Source organism: Delphinus delphis, chromosome 6 (genome assembly GCF_949987515.2).
Source record: "Delphinus delphis chromosome 6, mDelDel1.2, whole genome shotgun sequence".
NCBI lineage: Eukaryota > Metazoa > Chordata > Mammalia > Artiodactyla > Delphinidae > Delphinus > Delphinus delphis.
The window spans coordinates 92,468,318-92,475,543 of record NC_082688.1 but is presented as its reverse complement, the minus strand read 5'-3'; the positions used below and the strand labels follow the sequence as shown (position 1 = coordinate 92,475,543).

Below are 7,226 nucleotides of genomic sequence, written 5' to 3'. Positions count from 1 at the left end.
TATTGTGAGTAATGCTGCAATAAATATGGGAATTCAAATACCTCTTTGAGATCCTGATATAAGTTCTTTCGGATAAAAACCCAGAAGTAGGAGTGCTGGTTTATATGGTATTTCTATTTTTAATTTTTTGAGAAACCTCCATGCTGTTTTCCATAGTGGCTGTACATACCATTTCCCACTAATCATGTACAAGAGTTTCAATTTCTTCACATCCTTGCCAACACAATAAAAATAATAGCCATACTAACATCTTAATAGTGTGAGGTAATATCTAATTGTGATTTAAATTTCCATTTCCCTGATGATTAGTGATGTTGAGCAATCATTTTGTATACCTGTTAGCTATTATATGTCTCCTTGGAGAAACTGATATTCAAGTCCTTTGTTCCTTTTTGAATTCAGTTATTTGGGAATTTTTTTCTGTTGAGCTGAAGGAGCTCCTTATACATTTTGAATATTAACTCCTTATCAGATGATTAGTGATGTTGAGCAATCATTTTGTATACCTGTTAGCTATTATATGTCTCCTTGGAGAAACTGATATTCAAGTCCTTTGTTCCTTTTTGAATTCAGTTATTTGGGAATTTTTTTCTGTTGAGCTGAAGGAGCTCCTTATACATTTTGAATATTAACTCCTTATCAGGTCTGTGGTTTGCAAATAATTTCTCCCATTCTGTAGGTTGCTTACACTCTGTTCCCTCTCCACTATGTTAAATATTTCCTTTGCTGTACAGAAGCTTTTAGATTTCAGTCCCACTTACTCATTTTTTCTTCAGTTGCTTGTGTTTTTGGTGTCATATGCATGAAATCATTGTCAAGACCAATGTCATCAAGTTTTCACTTATGTTTTCCCTAAGAGTTTTATAGTTTCAGTCTTACATTTTAGTGTTTAATCCATTTTGAGTTTATTTTTGTGTATGGTGGAAAGTAAGAGTATAATTTCATTATTTTGCAAGTTGATATCCAGTTTTCCCACCATCATTTGTTGAAAAGACTACCTTGTCCCCATTCTGTATTTTTGGCACCCTTGTCAAAGATCAGTTGACTATATATACATGGGGGAGGGGTTATTTCTGGGCTTTCTATCCTTTTCTATTGGTCTATATGTCTATCTTTATGTCAATACCACATTTTTAAATTGCCATAGACTTGTAAGACATTGAAATCAGGAAGTGTATTACCTCTAGCTTTGCTTTTCTTTTGCAACATTTGAAGTCCTTTTTGGTTCAATATGAATTTTAGGATATTCTTTCCTGTTTTTGCAAAAATACCGTTGTGATTTTGATAGGCATTACATTGACTCTAAGTTATTTTGGGTAGTATGTACATTTTAACAATATTAATTCTTCCATTCAATGAATACAGGATATCTTTCCATTTGTATGTGTCTTCACTGACTTCATTCATTAGTGATGTAGATGTCAGTATACAAGTCTTTCACATACTCCATTCTTTTTGATGCTATCATAGATGGGATTGTTTCTTTAATTTCCTTTTCTGATGCTCACTTTGTCTGCACATATACTAAAATTGGAACAATACAGAGAGGATTAGTATGACCCCTGAGCAAGGATGACATGCAAATTCATGAAGCATTCCATATTTTTTTGCAGTGACATGGATGAACCTAGAGATTGTCATACTGAGTGAAGTAAGTCAGACAGAGAAGAACAAATGTCATGTGATATCACTTATATGTGGAATCTAAAAAAAAATGGTACAAATGAACTTATTTATAAAACAGAAATAGAGTTACAGATGTAGAAAACAATCTTATGGTTATTGGGGGGAGAGGGGAAGAAGGAATAAATTGGGAGATTGGAATTGACATATACACACTACTACATATAAAATAGATAGCTAATGAGTACCTACTGTATAGCACAGGGAATTTTACTCAATATGCTGTAATGACCTATATAGGAAAAGAATCTAAAAAAGAGTGGATATATGTATATGTATAACTGATTCACTTTGCTGTACAGCAAAAAGCAACAAAAAATGTAAATCAACTCTACTCCAATATTTTTTTTAATTTCTTTTTCTGATAGTTCATTTTTAATGTACAGAACTGCAACTGTTTTTTGAATGTTAATTTTGTATCCTGTGACTTTACAGAATTCAGTTATTAGTTTTAACAGATTTTTTGTGCAGTCTTTAAAGTTTTCTACACATAAGATCCTATCATCTGCAAACAGAGATAATTCTACTTCTCACTTTCTGATTTGGATGTCTTTTATTTCTTTCCTTGGCTAATTTCTCTGGCTAGGACCATGATTAGTTTTTAGAATCTAACCCTCATTTACAAAGTCAATTCTGCAGATCAAAGTTGTTACTGTGGAGGTCTTTCTGAGAATGTACATTAACTAAACAAATAGTTAATCAATTACAAAGATATTAAATTTGTTTAGTAACATGCATAGTTGTGAATGAGTGTCGATAGGAAAAACGAGTTCATAAATGTAAGTGGTGAAAATACCAGCTATACCAACATAGAGGTACTGTGTTGAAAGTATGATGTGTTTCAAAGTGATTATAAGACTTTCAAACTAATTTCATATAGACATAATTTTTTAAATTTTATGTTGTCTAATGCATAAAACCATTACTAATATTTTACATTTTATAAACTTTGATTCCATATAAGCTTGAGAATTTGTCTTATTTTAATTAAAAATTTTTCTACTTCTGGAAAATTGGGGCTGATATTGCTTCCCACTCCTTTCTACTCTAATATTAGACTCATAATTATATACATGGTTATGCTTCTGGCCATGGTTCTTAAATTCAAAGTATCATCTGGAAACCAATGTCTTAGTTTTTACTTATTACACTGAGGAAACTTGGGAAAGTCTTAGGGGGAAGTCCTAAAATTCTGCAAACCCCTGTCTCAAATCTATCTTAATGAATATTGCCAAATACTGGGTTGGTCTGTTAGACTCAGTTGCTACAGTTGTCCCTTGGTATCCATGAGGGATTGCTTCTAGAACCCCCCACAGATACCAAAATCCGAGGATGCTCAAGTCCCTTATATAAAATGACATACAATTTGCGTATAACCTACATATATCCTTCTATATGCTTTGAATTATCTCTAGATTATTTATAGTACCTAAAACAACGTAAATGCCATGTAACTGGTAAATACAATGTAAATAATTGTCAGCATGCAGCAAATTCAAGTTTTGCTTTCAGGAACTTTCTGGAACTTCTTTTTGGTGAATATTTTTCATCTGTGACTGATTATATCTGTGGGTTAGGAACTCACAGATATGTAAGAGCAACTGCTTTCTTTTCTGGACACTTCCCATAGTTCACATTGGAAATGTCAGATATTAATTTATCTGAAAATAACAGGTATTAACTTTCCTAGCTTTCTTTACAGCTAAAGATGTCCATGTGACACAGTTCTGGAAAGTGGAATCCAAGGAGAAATCTATTGGAGGATTTCTAGAAAATTTTTTCCTCCCTGATGAAACAGGAGAGGAATGCAAGAAGAGCTCCTTTTCCAAATCTTATTTTTTCAACCTTTGGAGATGTTTATGTGAGATTGTGATAATTAGAGCTGTGACAGTCATCTTGTGGTGATCAAGTGACAAGACTGAAGAATGGAGGATGTAAAATAATGTAAAATGCCAAGAAAAGAAAACAAGGGAGGAACAAAAGAGGTGCAAAAACAGACAAAAAAATTAACAAAATGGAAATAGTAAGTCCTTATTTACCAATAATTATTTTAAATATAAATGGATTAAATTTCCCAATCAAATGACAGAGTGGCTAAATGGATTTAAAAAAAAACAAGATCTAACCAATATGTTATCTATCAGAGATACATTTTAGAGTTAAGGACACACAAGGCTGAAAGTAAATGAGTGGAAAAAGATGCTTTATGCCAACGGTAACACAAAGAAATTATAGATAGCTATACCTACATCAGATAAAATAGACTTTGAGTTAAAAACTGTCACAAGAGACAAAAAAAGTCATTACATAATGATAAAGGGTCACTTCATTAGGAAGACGTAACAATTATAAATATATATACACCCAGTATCAGAGTACTTAAATATATAAAGTAAATATTAAGAGATCTGAAGTGAGGAATAGACAGCAATACAATAATAGTAAGGGATTTCAATATCCCACTTGAAATAATGGATATTGTAATATCTCCTCTTTCATTTCTAATTATATTTATTTGAGTGTTTTCTCTTTTTTTCTTATTTCAGCTAAGGGTTTGTTGATTTTGTTTGTCTTTTCAAAAATTATCTTAGTTTTGTTAATATCTGATATTCAAAAAGGGTACTAAGAACACAAAATGGGGAACGAATAATCTCTTCAATAAATGGTGTTGGGAAAACTGGGTATTCACATGCAGAAGAATGAAATTGGACCCTTATTTCATACCATACACAAAAATCAACTCATAATTGATTAAAGACAAACATAAAACTTGAAACCATAGAACTACTAGAAGAGAACATGGGGAAAAATCTTGACATTAGCCTGAGCAATGATTTTTTTGGATATGACGTCAAAAGCACAGGAAAAAAAAGTAAAAATAGACATGTGAGATTACATCAAACTAAAAAGCTTTTGCACAGAAAAGGAAACAATGGAGTGAAAAGGCAACCTATGGAATGGGAGAAAATATTTTAAAGCTATATATATGATAAGGGGTTAATATCCAAAACATATAAGGAACTCCTTCAATTCAAAAGCAAAAAAAAAAAAAAAAAAAAAAAAAAAAAATCCCAAATAACCCAATTTTAAAAAAGAGCAATGGACTAGAATATCAACCAGTTTCTTCAGGAAGACATGCAAATGGCCAAGATGTATATAAAATGATGTTCAACATCACTAATCGTCAAAGAAATACAAATCAAAACCACAATATGATATCATCTTACACCTGTTAGAAATGTCATTATCAAAAGATGAAAGATTAACGAGCATTGGTGAGAATGTGGGAGAAAGGGAACCTTTACACACTATTGGTGGGAAATGGAAATTGGTTCAGCCATTATGGAAAACAATATGGGGTTCCTCAAAAAATTAAAAATAGGATTGCATATGATCCAGAAATCCCATTTCTGGGTATATAGCCAAAGGAATGGAAATTAGAATCACCTGATACAAGAGATATCTGCCCTACATGTTTACTGCAACATTATTCGCAATAGCCAAGATATGGAGACAAACTAAATGTTGACCAATGGATGAATGGATAAAGAATGTGTGTGTGTGTGTGTGTGTGTGTGTGTGTGTGTGTGTGTGTGTATACACATATGAATTATTAAGCCTAAAAGGGAGGAAATCATGTCAATTGTCCCAACAAGAATAGAGCTAGAAGACATTATGCTAAGTGAACTAGCAAGCCACAGAAAGAAATATACTGCATGATGCCACTTATACATGGAATCTATAGTCAAATAAAACAGTCAAACTCATAAAATCAGAGGGTAGAATAGTGGTTTCCAGGGTCTTGGGGGGAAAGGGAAGTGGGGTAATGTTGGTCAAAGATTACAAATTTTCAGTTATGCAAGGTGAATAAGTTCTGGAGGTCTAATGTACAGTATGGTGACAATAGTTAACGCTACTGTATTGTATACTTGAAATCTGGTAAGAGGGTAGATTTAAGTATTCTCATCAGGAAAAGGTAACTATGTGATGTGATGGATAAGTTAATAAATTTCATTGTGGTAACAACATATATGTATATAAAAACATCAATTGTACACCTTAATTATATACATTTTAATCTGTCATTTGTACCACTATAAAGTTGAAGAAAATTTTTGAAGATTGAATTCATACTATTTTTTTGATCTCAACAGAATGAAAGTAGAAATCAGTAACATAAGGAAAATGGGAAAATTCACAGATATGTGGAAATTAAACAACACACTCAAAGAGCGAATAAATTAAGAAATCACATTGTGGTAAAAAATGTACTTGATATGATCTTAAATATGTTAAGGCTTGTTTTGTGGCCTACCATGTGATCTCTACGGGAGAATGTTATAAATGTGCTTTAGAATAATGTGTATTCTTCTGCTGTTGGGTGATAAGTTCTGTAAATGTCTGTTAGGTTCATTTGGTCTATAGGATTCAAGTTCACTGATTCCTTACTGATCTTCTGTCTGAATAATTTATCTATTATTGAAAGTGGGGTATTGAAGTCTCTTTCTGTCTTTAGATATATCAATATTTGCTTTATATTATTAAGTCTTCTGATGTTGAGTGTGTATATTTATAAATGTTATATCTCCCTCTTGAATTTACTCCTTTGGTATTATGTAATGACCTTCTTTGTGTCTTATGACACTTTTAGACTTAAAGTTTATTTTATCTATTATTAGTATAGTTACTCCTCCTTCCTTTGTGTTACTATTTGCATGAAATACTTGTTTCCATCTATTCATTTTCAGCTTATGTGTGTCTTTAAATGTAAGATGAGTCTCTTGTAGACAAATATGGTTGGATCCTGTGTATTTTTTTTTTAAATCCATTTGGGTACTCTGTGCTTTTTGATTGGTGAGTTTAATCAGTTTACATTTAAAGTAATTATTAATAGGTAAGAACTTACTATCACATTTTGTTAATGTTTTCTGTCATTTTTCTGTCTATTTTTTTTGTTCATTTTTGTCTACCCCCCACTGGAAATCTCATAATACATATTTTGGTCTGCTTGATGTTGTCCTATAAGTACCGTCATCAGTTTTCTTCATTCTTTATTTATTTATTTACTTATTTATTTGTTCTTGAGACTTGATAATTTTAATTGTCTATCTTCAAGTTCACTAAACCTTTCTTCTGTCTGTTCAAATCTGATTTTGAACCCCTCTAGTTAATTTTTTTTATTTTAGTTACTGTACTTTTTAGCTCCATAATTTCTGTTCGGTTCCTTTTTATAATTTCCATCTTTTGTTGGTTTTCTCATTTTGTTTATACATCATTTTCCTGATTTCCTTCCATTCTTTTTTTTTTTTTTTTTTTTTTTTTTTTCCAGTATGTGGGCCTCTCACTGTTGTGGCCTCTCCTGTTGCAGAGCACAGGCTCTGGACATGCAGGCTCGGCGGCCATGGTTCACGGGCCCAGCTGCTCCGCAGCATGTGGGATCTTCCCAGACCGGGGCACAAACCCGTGTCCCCTGCATCGGCAGGCGGACTCTCAACCACTGCGCCACCAGGGAAGCCCCCTTTCATTCTTTTTAAAATTATTTT

General features: G+C 32.4%; 1 non-coding gene across 1 annotated transcript; it reads left to right on the top strand.

The window, feature by feature from the left end:
- The first annotated feature begins 1,502 nt into the window (after positions 1-1,502).
- On the top strand, positions 1,503-1,607 carry LOC132427802 (U6 spliceosomal RNA). The gene has a single exon (XR_009520007.1). It is a non-coding gene; the product is annotated as a U6 spliceosomal RNA (small nuclear RNA).
- The last annotated feature ends 5,619 nt before the right edge of the window (positions 1,608-7,226 follow it).